Genomic DNA, 12295 nt, shown 5'->3' with positions numbered 1-12295 from the left:
CACAGTGTGGCGCATATTTGTAACTGTGTTGAAGTCAGTTTATACGGCCACCGTCAGTGTGACCTGTATGGCTGTTGACCAAGTATGCCTTGCATATTGTGGCGTCCAGGAAGAGTTAATGCTGCAAGGGGAAGTTAGTGCTGCAAGGGGTCTATGTATCACGCATGTTACGGTGCAGATGTTCTCCCGAAACGTGTCGGTCATTCTTGTTTGGTGTGGCTTCACAGTGTGGCGCATATTTGTTACTGTGTTAAAGTCAGTTTATACGGCCACCGTCAGTGTGACCTGTATGGCTGTTGACCAAGTATGCCTTGCATATTGTGGCCTCCAGGAAGAGTTAATGCTGCAAGGGGTTCTATGTATTACGCGTGTTACGGTGCAGATGTTCTCCCGAAACGTGTTGGTCATTCTTGTTTGGTGTGGCTTCACAGTGCGGCGCATATTTGTAACTGTGTTAAAGTCGTTTATACGCCTACCGTCAGTGTGACCTGTATGGCTGTTGACCAAGTATGCCTTGCATATTGTGGCGTCCAGGAAGAGTTAGTGCTGCAAGGAGTTCTATGTATCACGCTTGTTACGGTGCAGATGTTCTCCCGAAACGTGTTGGTTATTCTTGTTTGGTGTTGCTCCACAGTGTGGCGCATATTTGTAACTGTGTTAAAGTCATTTATACGGCCACCGTCAGTGTGACATGTACGGCTGTTGACCAAGTATGCCTTGCATATTGTGGCGTCCAGGAAGAGTTAGTGCTGCAAGGGGTTCTATGTATTACGCGTGTTACGGTGCAGATGTTCTCCCGAAACATGTTGGTCATTCTTGTTTGGTGTGGCTCCACAGTGTGGCGCATATTTGTAACTGTGTTAAAGTCGTTTATACGGCCACCGTCAGTGTGACCTGTAAGGCTGTTGACTAAGTATGCCTTGCATTCATTCGTGATATTATGTGACTGAGACGGCACGTTGTTTGTATGGCGGAAAAGCGGACGTGACAATATCTTGTAGAGGACGCTAAAGGCAATTTCTTCAAGGCACGCCCCCAATATTGTTGTCCGGGTGGAAATTGGGAGAAATTCGGAAGAATTGTTGCCCTGGGAAATTTTCGGGAGGGGCAGTAAAATCCGGGAGGCTCTCGGGTAAAACGTGGGGGTTGGCCAATGCGTTGTTATAGCGGCACCGCCCCTGTATAATACCGGCGGGCCAGCTCTAATCTTAATTTGATATTACCTCAAGGGCCAAATAAAATGACACGGCGGGCCAAATTTGGCCCGTGGGCCAGAGTTTGACACCCATGGTTTAAAGCGTAGGTGGAAAAGCGGTGGTTTATATTCGGGAATGTACGGTGAGTGTAACCTGTCCAGGTGTGATTGAGGCCGACCAGAACCAGAGTTGAACCAACCGCTTGAAGGTAAGACGTCCTTTTCGGTGTTTTCCCGCTCTCTCTCCCCGAGCCAACATTTATCTCGGGACCTAAAAAAAAAAGCAAGCGTCTCACTCACAAGTGGAGTCGACACTTAGTTTTATCACACGCCACAGCCGACAAACTGCCTTTGCATCAGGCGGGCGGCGGCGGCGGCGGCGAATGAAGATGAATGCCTCGGCGGGCCCGAAACGGGTCGCTGATGCGGCGGTGACCTTTGCGGCGCCGAGACAAATGACACTGAAAGGATTCAGCACAGACGACCTTTTTATTCAATAGTGACGCTGGCGTGTTGGTGGTCGGATGCTTCCGGAAGGCATCCGTCTGGAAATGTGATCTCCTGTAACGATGTTGACGTTTGTCTTTATCGCTGCTTACAGGTGAGACGGGAAAGTGCGACGTCTCTCGGGCACACTCAAGCTGAAACGACTTTTCTTCAGGAACATCCACAATAATCAGGGGCGGCCTAAATTTTTTCCCCACTGAAAACGTCAAAAGACGCAAGGGCCAGCTTGGTACTTTTGGCTTTCCGAAACCGTGCAATTGTTCCGGTTGTACATGGGAGGCGACGGCACAGACAGGAGGGACGTCGGTTTATCTCTCTTTATTCTACTAAATATATACACAATAGAATGGAGTGTGTATATAATCCAAAAAAAGTGTGTTACCGGGAGTGGTGAGCGCATACTTATCAACGTTGAGACCTCCAATTTCGAGGGGAGGGGGGCGTGGTTTTAAGAGGGGAGGAGTATATTTACAGCTAGAATTCACCAAGTCGGGTATTTCATATATATGTATATATATATATATATATATATATATATATGTAGGTGTGGGAAAAAATCACAAGACTACTTCATCTCTACAGAACTGTTTCATGAGGGGTTCCCTCAATCATCAGGAGATTTTTAATGGAAGCATCCACATACAATGGTTTATATAGGGCACAGAGTGGGTGGGTACAGGCAGGCTTAGGGTGTGGTGATTGGCTCATGTGTTACCTAGGAGGTGTTTCCGTCTGTGGCGGCATGTTGAAATGATTTCACTGCACTTGTTGAGGGATGATAGATCTGGATGATATATAATAAACAGTTTCTCTTTTAAGCATAGGTTGCATCTTTTATTACCACTGTTGTAAGGTGTGCTGGATGCAAGAATTTGCCATGTTATTGAATATTCAACATTATTGTCTTTGAGGTTCCAAATGTGTTTGCTGAGTTCTGTAGAATTCCGCAAAGTCAGGTTTCTAAAGGAGGCGTTGTGATTATTCCATCTTGTTTTGAACGCTCCTTCGGTTAATCCTACGTACGTGTCAGATGTGTTAATGTCCTTGCGTATTACCTTTGCTTGGTAAACGACTGATGTTTGTAAGCACCCCCCGTTGAGAGGGCAATCAGGTTTCTTGCGACAGTTACATTCCTTATTGGTTTCAGAGTCGTTTAGTCTGGGGGTGGGCAGTCCTTTTGCAATTGCTTTGTTGTGGTTTGAAATGATTTGTTGTATGTTATTCATACAGCTGTAGCTCTATTTAATGTTGTTCTTGATGAATAATTTTCTTAGGGTGTTGCCTTTGGGGAAGTGTTTGTCGATCAGAGTGAGGAACTTGCGGCCGATGTTGGTTGAGACGTTTTTGCTGAATGGCGGATTGTACCAGATGATGTTGTTTCCTTTTCTGCTCTTTTTTGGTTGGTTTCCTGGAGTGGGTTCATAGGTGAGGGTGAAGTTGTATCCGCTTTCATCAAGTGCTTTCTGGTACGGGGGGGGGGGGTTGCTTGGTCGAATTCAGCTTTGCTAGATGACAGCATCGATAGCCTTTTATTAATATAGAATTAAAAATGTCGAGCAAAACGAGACCAGCTTGCTAGTAAATACATACAATTTAAAAAATAGAGGCAGCTCACTGGTAAGTGCTGCTATTTGAGCGAGCACCACGTTGGTGACTCCTGCATTAGCGTCTCCGTGTTGCCCTGAGAGAGAATTGGGCGAACTCTGGCTATATTCTTAAGATAATAAAAAAATTATTTTTGTCATATTTTTTTTTACATGTGGCATAAAAATAAGGTCAGAAGTCGCTACCAATGCTGCAGTTTTTGTGTGAACGCCTTACGTCATTTTTGTCTACAAAGTCGGGCTAAAAACTTCCATTGTCGGCGATAAGAAGTCCATTAGCAGTGTAACACACGGACGGGAGGACACTGCAGGGCTAATGAGTTTGTGGCAATCTGCCTAAATACACAAAGTGCAAATGACATGTCTCTTAATTAGCCTCATCTCCATAAAGCAACCCCGTTATCTCTGCTGCCGAAGCCAAACAAGGCGGCCAGCATTGTGTCTCCCTGACAGCTGCTCTCATCTTTAACGCGGAGCCTGGGTCGTACCCAACCCACAGAAATGTCCTCCGAGCTCAGTCGTGACACATTTGGACAGTTTTGCACCTCCTGTGTTCCATGACAGACTGTACAAGATACACCATATTGCCAAAGATATTTGGCCACCCGTCCAAATGATGAGAATCAGGTGTCCCTATTATAATCAGGTGTATTAAATCAAGCACTTTGGCGTGGAGACTGTTTCTACAAACAGTTCTGAAAGAATGGGCCGCTTTCAGTGATTTCCAGCATGAACCTGTCATAGGACGCCACCAGTGCAACAAAATCCAGTTGTGAAATTTCCCCCTTCCTAAATATTCCAAAGCACTGCATTATAAAAAAAAAAAAAAAAAAAAAAAAAGGAAGAGTTTGGGAACAACAGCAACTCAGCCACCAAGTGGTAGACCATGTAAACCAGGGGTGTCAAACTCAAATACAGAATGGGCCAAAATTTAAAACCGAACAAAGCCGCGGGCCGAAGTTGAACAAATTAACCGTGACGCAGTGGTAGAGTGGCCGTGCGCAACCCGAGGGTCACTGGTTCAAATCCGACCTAGAACCAACCTCATCACATCCGTTGTGTCCTGAGCAAGACACTTCACCCTTGCCCCTGATGGGTGCTGGTTAGCGCCTTGCATGGCAGCTCCCTCCATCAGTGTGTGAATGTGTGTGTGAATGGGTAAATGTGGAAGTAGTGTCAAAGCGCTTTGAGTACCTTGAAGGTAGAAAAGCGCTATACAGGTACAACCCATTTATCATTTATTTATTTAATAGGGACCCAAACACGTTTTGCATTGAATCTTGAACAAGCCAGGCTTATATAACTTTATAGTGACATGCAAAATTGAGTTTCAAATAATAATAACGATAATAATTAAAAATTAAAGCTGCAAGCAGCGTTGGTCGGGTCCGCCTTTGGCTGCTGCCCCCGAGACCCACGGCCGGATAAGCGTTAGAAGACGCCTTGGAGCCACTATTTTGAGAATCTAAAGCATTGTGAAAGTAATGCAGTTGTTGTATTGAAGTGAAACTATCAAACTTCCTGTTGATTAAAGTATGTTAAGTATTAAAATGTAGGTCTAAGTGAGACCTACATAGTGTTTTTGTTTCATGTCTCTCTGACATTCCTACCGGAAGTTACAAGCAGTTTTGTCTGTGTTTTCTTCCTAGGAGCAGTTTGTCCGTGTTGTATTCCTAGGGGGGCGGTGGAGCGCAATTTTGAGTTTTGAGGTTAGGTTTTTTCATCAGATCGCAATTTTTGCCAGACCTGATGTGTGTGTCAAGTTTGGTGAGTTTAGGAGCATTTTAAGGGGGTCAAATAACAGCTCAAAGAGGCAAAAATTACATTTTTTAGGAGACTTTGCACAGGGGTTCTTTGAAGGCGTGTAAAATCAAAACCTGAGAACTTATCAAAACTCTGTTCCATGCTTTTAATCAGAAGGGTTCAATCTCTCTCCTGTGCAAGTTTGAAGCCAAAACAACAAACGCACTCAGAGGAGATAATGTTTGAAGAAAGGTGACCGGTTTTTACAAAACTTTTGTTTTGAAGGGGGGATTGCAAACTTCCTGTTGATTTTTGTTGGGGGTTGTCGATCTATGAAATGTAGGTCTAAGTGAGACCTACATAGAAGTTTTCGTTTCATGTCTCTCCGACATTCTTACCGGAAGTTACAAGCAGTTTTGTCTGTGTTTTCTTCCTAGGAGCAGTTTTTTCAGTGTTTTATTCAAAAATAGCGCTAGAGCGCAATTTTGAGTTTTGGGGTTTGGTTTTTTCATTAGATCGCAATATTCTCCAGTCCTTATGTGTGCGCCAAGTTTGGTGACTTTTGAAGCATTTTAAAGGGCTCAAATTACAGCGCAAAGAGGCAAAAATTGCATTTTTTGCGAAAATTTTATTTTGAAGGGGTTTTTGCCAACTTCCCGTAGATTTTTGCTGAAAGAAGTGAGTGTATGAAAATTGGGTCTAAGTCAGACCTACATAGGAGTTTTTTGTTTCATGTCGCTATGACATTCCTAACAGAAGTTACATGCAGTTTTGTCTGTAATTTTTTCCTAGGGGGCGCTAGAGCGCAATTTTCATTTTGGGGGATTGGTTGCTTAATATGTTGGGAAGGCTTGCTATACCGACGTGTGTGTCAAATTTGGTGAGTTTTAAAGCATGTTAAGGGGGTCAAATTACAGCGCATAGGTGCGGAATAATAATAAAACACAGCAGTTTCAATAGGGTCCTTGGCCCATGGCAAAGGACTCCTGTGGACCCTAATAATAATCAAAAAATATCAATGGCATATCAAAATTTAAATAAAAACTGAATGCCTCTTTTTGGCAGCGGGGTTGAGGTGGACGGGGTTTGGTGATGGCGGGCGTTGTATATTGTGGCTTCCCAGAAGAGTTAGGGCATTTGTTCTGTTTTGTTTATGTTGTGTTACGGTGCGGATGTTCTCCCGAAATGTGTTGGTCATTCTTGTTTGGTGTGGGTTCACAGTGTGGCGCATATTTGTAACAGTGTTAAAGTTGTTTATACGGCCACCCTCAGTGCGACCTGTATGGCGGGCCAGAGTTTGACACCCATGATGTAAACTGACAGAGAGGGGTCAGCGGATGCTGAAGCGCATAGTGCAAAGACTTTCTGCACAGTCAGTTGCCACAAAACTGCAAACTTTATGTCTCCTTCAAATTAGCCCACGCACAGTACGCAGAGAGCTTCATGGAATGGGTTTCCATGGCCGGGCGAATGTATCTAAGTCATACATCGCCAAGTCCAATGCAAAGAGTGGGATGCAGTGGTGTATAGCACGTCGACACTGGACTCTAGAGCAGTGGTCCCCAACCTTTTTGTAGCTGCGGACCGGTCAACGCTTGATAATTTGTTAATTTGTCCCGCGGCCCGGGGGATGAGGGGGGGAATTTTTTTTTTTTTTTTTTTTTTTTTTTTTTTTTGGTCACGAATAAGGGAGGTTTTTTGGGTTGGTGGACTAATTTTAAGTGTATTTTGTTTTTTGATAATGTTGTTTTAATAAAAAAAAAATATTGTAATAAAAATAAAAATAAAACTTAACAAAAAATTATTCTGCGGCCCGGTAACAATCGAGTGGTTGGCCCGGTGGTTGGGGACCACTGCTCTAGAGCAGTGGTCCCCAACCTTTTTGTAGCTGCGGACCGGTCAACGCTTGATAATTTGTTAATTTGTTCCGCGGCCCGGGGGATGAGGGGGGGAATTCTTTCTTTTTTTTTTTTTTTTTTGTGTCACGAATAAGGGAGGTTTTTTTGGGTTGGTGGACTAATTTTAAGTGTATTTTGTTTTTTTATTATGTTGATTTAATAAAAAAAAAAAAATATTATAATAAAAATAAAAATAAAAATTAACAAAAAATTTTTCTGCGGCCCGGTAGCAATCGAGTGGTTGGCCCGGTGGTTGGGGACCACTGCTCTAGAGCAGTGGTCCCCAACCTTTTTGTAGCTGCGGACCAGTCAACACTTGATAATTTGTTAATTTGTCCCGCGGCCCGGGGGATGAGGGGGGGAATTCTTTTTTTTTTTTTTGTCATGAATAAGGGAGGTTTTTTTGGGTTGGTGGACTATTTTTAAGTGTATTTTGTTTTTTTATTATGTAGATTTAATAAAAAAAAAATTATTATAATAAAAATAAAAATAAAAATTTACAAAAAATTATTCTGCGGCCCGGTAACAACCGAGTGGTTGGCCCGGTGGTTGGGGACCACTGCTCTAGAGCAATGGACTCTCTGGACTAATTAATCACGGCAAACTGATGGACGAGTCTGGGTTTGTAGGTTGCCAGGAGAACGCTACATTACGGACTGCATTGAGTGTGAAATTTGGTGGAGGAGGAATTATGGTGTGCGGTTGTTTTTCGGGAGTTGGGCTTCGAAATCCTTTGATTTCTATTTTACTGTTTTAATTTATTTTACCCTTTTAAATAATTTTTAATCATATTTGTTTTTATATTGTTTTGTTTTTTTTAATATTTGTTTTATATTTATTTATTTTTTATTTTTATTCAGTCATTGGTGGAGCATAATATTGTTTCTAACATGGCTGTGCAGCACTTTGGAAACATTATTGTTTAAATGTGCTAAATAAGTAAAGTGGATTGGATTGATTGGATTGAAAGGAACTTCGAATGCTCCAGGATACCAAAACATTTTGGACAATTCCATGCTCCCAATTTGTAGGAACGGTTTGGAGCGGGGCCCTCCTTCCTCTTCCAACATGACAGTGCACAAAGCAAGGTCCATAAAGACATGGATGACAGAGTCCGGTGTGGATGAACTTGACTGGCCTGCACAGAGTCCTGACCTGAACTTTTGGGATGAATTAGAACGGAGAGTGAGAGCCAGGACTTCTCCACCAACATCAGTGTGTGACCTCACTAATGCGCTTTTGGAATAATGGTGGAAAATTCCTATAAACACAGTCCGCAACCTTGTGGACAGCCTTCCCAGAAGAGCTGAAGCTGTAATAGCTGCAAAAGGTGGACTTACATCATATTGAGCCCTATGGGTTAGGAATGGGATGGCAAGGTGGTGGTCAAAACAGTGTATCTACCTGAGGGGGGGTTGCTATTTTTTAAAAAGCAGTCCCGATGATGAACTCGCCGGACGATCGGAGAGGTTTTTGTCCTTTCATTGTTCTAGTGGGACATCACGCCGTCTTTATCGTACCGAGCTTGACTTTTATGTCGGCGCAAATAGTCGCCGCCCGCCAATTCATCAGGAAAAAGCTCCGCAGTGACAGCCGGGGACGTTGGTGTGTTGCTCTCTGAACCTGAGCCTTGTCTTCGTACATCACAGCTGCTGTTGGACCCTGACAAGCCGGCTCAGGTTTAGCTGAAGGGGATGGAGAAAGGCAGCATCAACCAATCAATCAATGTTTACTTATATAGCCCTAAATCACTAGTGTCTCAAAGGGCTGCACAAACCACTACGACATCCTCGGTGGGCCCACATAAGGGCAAGGAAAACTCACACCCAGTGGGACGTCGGTGACAATGATGACTATGAGAACCTTGGAGAGGAGGAAAGCAATGGATGTCGAGCGGGTCTAACATGATACTGTGAGAGTTCAATCCATAATGGATCCAACACAGTCGCAAGAGTCCAGTCCAAAGCGGATCCAACACAGCAGCGAGAGTCCCGTTCACAGCGGAGCCAGCAGGAAACCATCCCAAGCGGAGGCGGATCAGAGATGTCCCCAGCCGATACACAGGCAAGCAGTACATGGCCACCGGATCGGACCGGACCCCCTCCACAAGGGAGAGTGGGACATAGGAGAAAAAAGAAAAGAAACGGCAGATCAACTGGTCTAAAAAGGGAGTCTATTTAAAGGCTAGAGTATACAAATGAGTTTTAAGGTGAGACTTGAATGCTTCTACTGAGGTGGCATCTCGAACCAAGACATGGGGAATTATTTTAATAGTTTTATTTTAATTAAAGGTACCTTTTCTATTGTTTCCATTCGGAGGGCCTGGTGATGATCTTTTTATGCAATTGCTTATTCATTTTATTTAAAACATTTTTACAAATATGTCGACTAAATTCTACTGTAAAGTGCACTTTGTACAAAACTCAAAACCATTGAAGTCGGCATGTCGTCTAATTCGTAAATAAAAACAAAATACAATGATTTGGAAATTCTTTTCAACTTATATTTGATTGAATAAACTTTAAACTTGTATTTTTTAAAAAAAAATAATCATGTTGTTTTTATTTATTTATTGGCGGCAACACAATGCAAAAAATTTGTCACAGGGATACTTTTACCACTGTGTTACATCACCTTTCCTTTTAACAAGTGGGGGGACACTTATAAGAGTAACATAAAGGCATTGTATCAATTACAGAAAAGAGCTATAAGGATTATTCATAAAGTAGATTACTTAGAACACACTAACATTTTATTTATTAACTCTGGACTATTGAAACTACAGGAGCTAGTAAAGCTACAGACATTGTGTGTCATGTTTAAGGCTAGAAGTAAAACATTACCAGCAAATTTACAAAAAATGTTTGTCATCACTTCTGAGAATACAGAGCATAGAAGAAAAGGTCATTTCAAACAACAATATTCAAGGACAACTTTAAAACAAATGTGTACATCAGTGGTGGGGGTAAAATTGTGGAATTCTCTTTACAATGAGATAAAAAACTGTAAAAATATATTCCAATTGAAAAAAATATATAAAGATAGAACGATAAGATCATATGGACAGCCATAAGTGTTTACATTTTGTTTTTTATTTATTATTTTACTTATTTTTTGTCCGGTTTTGTATTTGCTCTGTATCATTCCGTGAGGTGTATATTATATTATTACTATTATTTTCTTGGTTTGGTTTATACTTTATGAAGTTTTGCACTTGTTGTGTTTTTCTTGTGTTTTTTGTTTTTGATTGTTTCATCACATTTGGATATATGTGTCGGCTTAAATGATATTCATGAAGTAAGATAATGTACTATGTCAAAGGGGGCAGGAAATTATAAGATTTTCTTCATCCTGCTCCTTCTCAGGAATTGTGTGAATTTAAATTGTATAATTGTGATATAATTATTTATCGTTCTAAATGCACATCAATGAATGAGATAAATAAAAATGAAATGAAAAAAAAATGAAAACATTATATATTATTGTTTTAGAAAGACAATAATATATAATATGATTTCATAATTATACATATAGGTTATATTAAAATGTATATATTACCACTTTATATGGAATTTAAACAAATTGTGTGTATATATATATATATATAAATATATATATATATATATATATATATATATAATAGTGTACAAATGTATATGTTTGATTGAAATGTTAAACTGTGTATATGAGACGTGTGCTACATATATGTTGCTTATATATTCTTTTAAAAAAAAAAGTAATATAAGTGAAGCATGTTTTAGATTTTATATATTTTGAACCTTGTTCTTGTTGTGATGGGGTAGGTTTATATAAGCGTTGCTCCAACCTTCACCCTTTCGGCTCAATCATTGCTCAAATGAGTGTTTTTTTTGTTTGTTTTTGTTTTTTTGTTGTTGTTCTTTGTTTTATGTGAAGATTGCCGAAATAAATAAATAAATAAACAACACTCAGTAAACGTTTGGGAACTGAGGAGACACATATTTGAAGCTTTTCAGTGGGAATTCTTTCCCATTTTTGCTTGATGTACCGCTTAAGTTGTGGGATTTTAGGCTTCATGATGCTCCACAATGAGAGACAGGTCTGGGATACAGTCTAGTCCAGGGGTAGGGAACCTATGGCTCTAGAGCCAGATGTGGCTCTTTTGATGACTGCTTCTGGCTCTCAGATAAATCTTAGCTGACATTGCTTAACACGATAAGTAAAGAATAATTCCGCCGGTAATCACGATGTTAAAAATAACGTTCAAAATATAAAACATTCTCATGCATTTTAATCCATCCATACCTTTTTTACCGCACCTATTCAATAAATAACAATGTTATTAAAAATAAATACTCATTTTTACTCTAAAAATGTTGGTTTTACTTCAAAAATGCATGCATTTAGTTGTATTAAGTGTTAAAAAAATTATGATATGGCTCTTCACGGAAATACGTTATAAAATATTTGGCTTTCATGCCTCTCTCAGCCAAAAAGGTTCCCGACCCCTGGTTTAGTACCTGCACTATTTTACTATGCAAAGCGAAAGCCATTTATCAACAACATCCAGAAACGCCGCCGGGTTCTGTGGGCCCGAGCTCATCTAAGATGGACTAATGCAAAGTGGAAAAGTCTTCCGTGGTCTGACGAGTCCACATATCAATTTTTGGGGGGAAATATTCGACATTGTGTCATCCGGACCAAAGGGGAAGCGAACCATCCAGACTGTTATCGACGCAAAGTTCAAAAGCCAGCATCTGTGATGGTATAGGGGTGCATTAGTGCCGAAAGCATGGGTAACTTACACATCTGTGAAGGCACCATTAATGCTGAAAGGTACATACAGGTTTTGGAACAACATATGCTGCCATCTAAGCACCGTCTTTTTCATGGACGCCCCTGCTTATTTCAGCAAGACAATGCCAAGCCACATTCAGCACGTGTTACAACAGCGTGGTTTCGTAAAAAAAGAGTGCGGGTACTTTGCTGGCCCGCCTGCAGTCCAGACCTGTCTCCCATGGAAAATGTGTGGCGCATTATGAAGCGTAAAATACGACAGCGGAGACCCCGGACTGTTGAACAACTGAAGCTCTACATAAAACAAGAACGGGAAAGAATTCCACTTTCAAAGCTTCAACAATTAGTTTCCTCCATTCCCAAACGTTTATTGAGTGTTGTTAAAAGAAAAGGTCATTTTGACAGTAGCTTGCTGTCGTGCGGGTTCAATGGACCACCAAGGAAGGACATCTTGCTTGAGCAGATTTGACTCTTGTTTATTTTGCAATAAACCCCAGGTCACTTTTCAACGCCTTCCTCCACTGCTCGTTCGCCGGTCGCTTTTCAGCCGCCATCGTCGTCTGCTCTCTGTC

General features: G+C 41.3%; 1 protein-coding gene across 1 annotated transcript in view; it reads left to right on the top strand.

The window, feature by feature from the left end:
* asic1b (acid-sensing (proton-gated) ion channel 1b) overlaps nucleotides 1-12295 on the top strand; it is a 401531-nt gene that overhangs the window by 168070 nt on the left and 221166 nt on the right. The window lies entirely within an intron of this gene.

This window comes from Nerophis ophidion, linkage group LG02, assembly GCF_033978795.1.
Source record: "Nerophis ophidion isolate RoL-2023_Sa linkage group LG02, RoL_Noph_v1.0, whole genome shotgun sequence".
Classification (NCBI taxonomy): domain Eukaryota; kingdom Metazoa; phylum Chordata; class Actinopteri; order Syngnathiformes; family Syngnathidae; genus Nerophis; species Nerophis ophidion.
The sequence above is the reverse complement of the archived record's forward strand: the minus strand, read 5'-3'. Positions and strand labels throughout refer to the sequence as shown.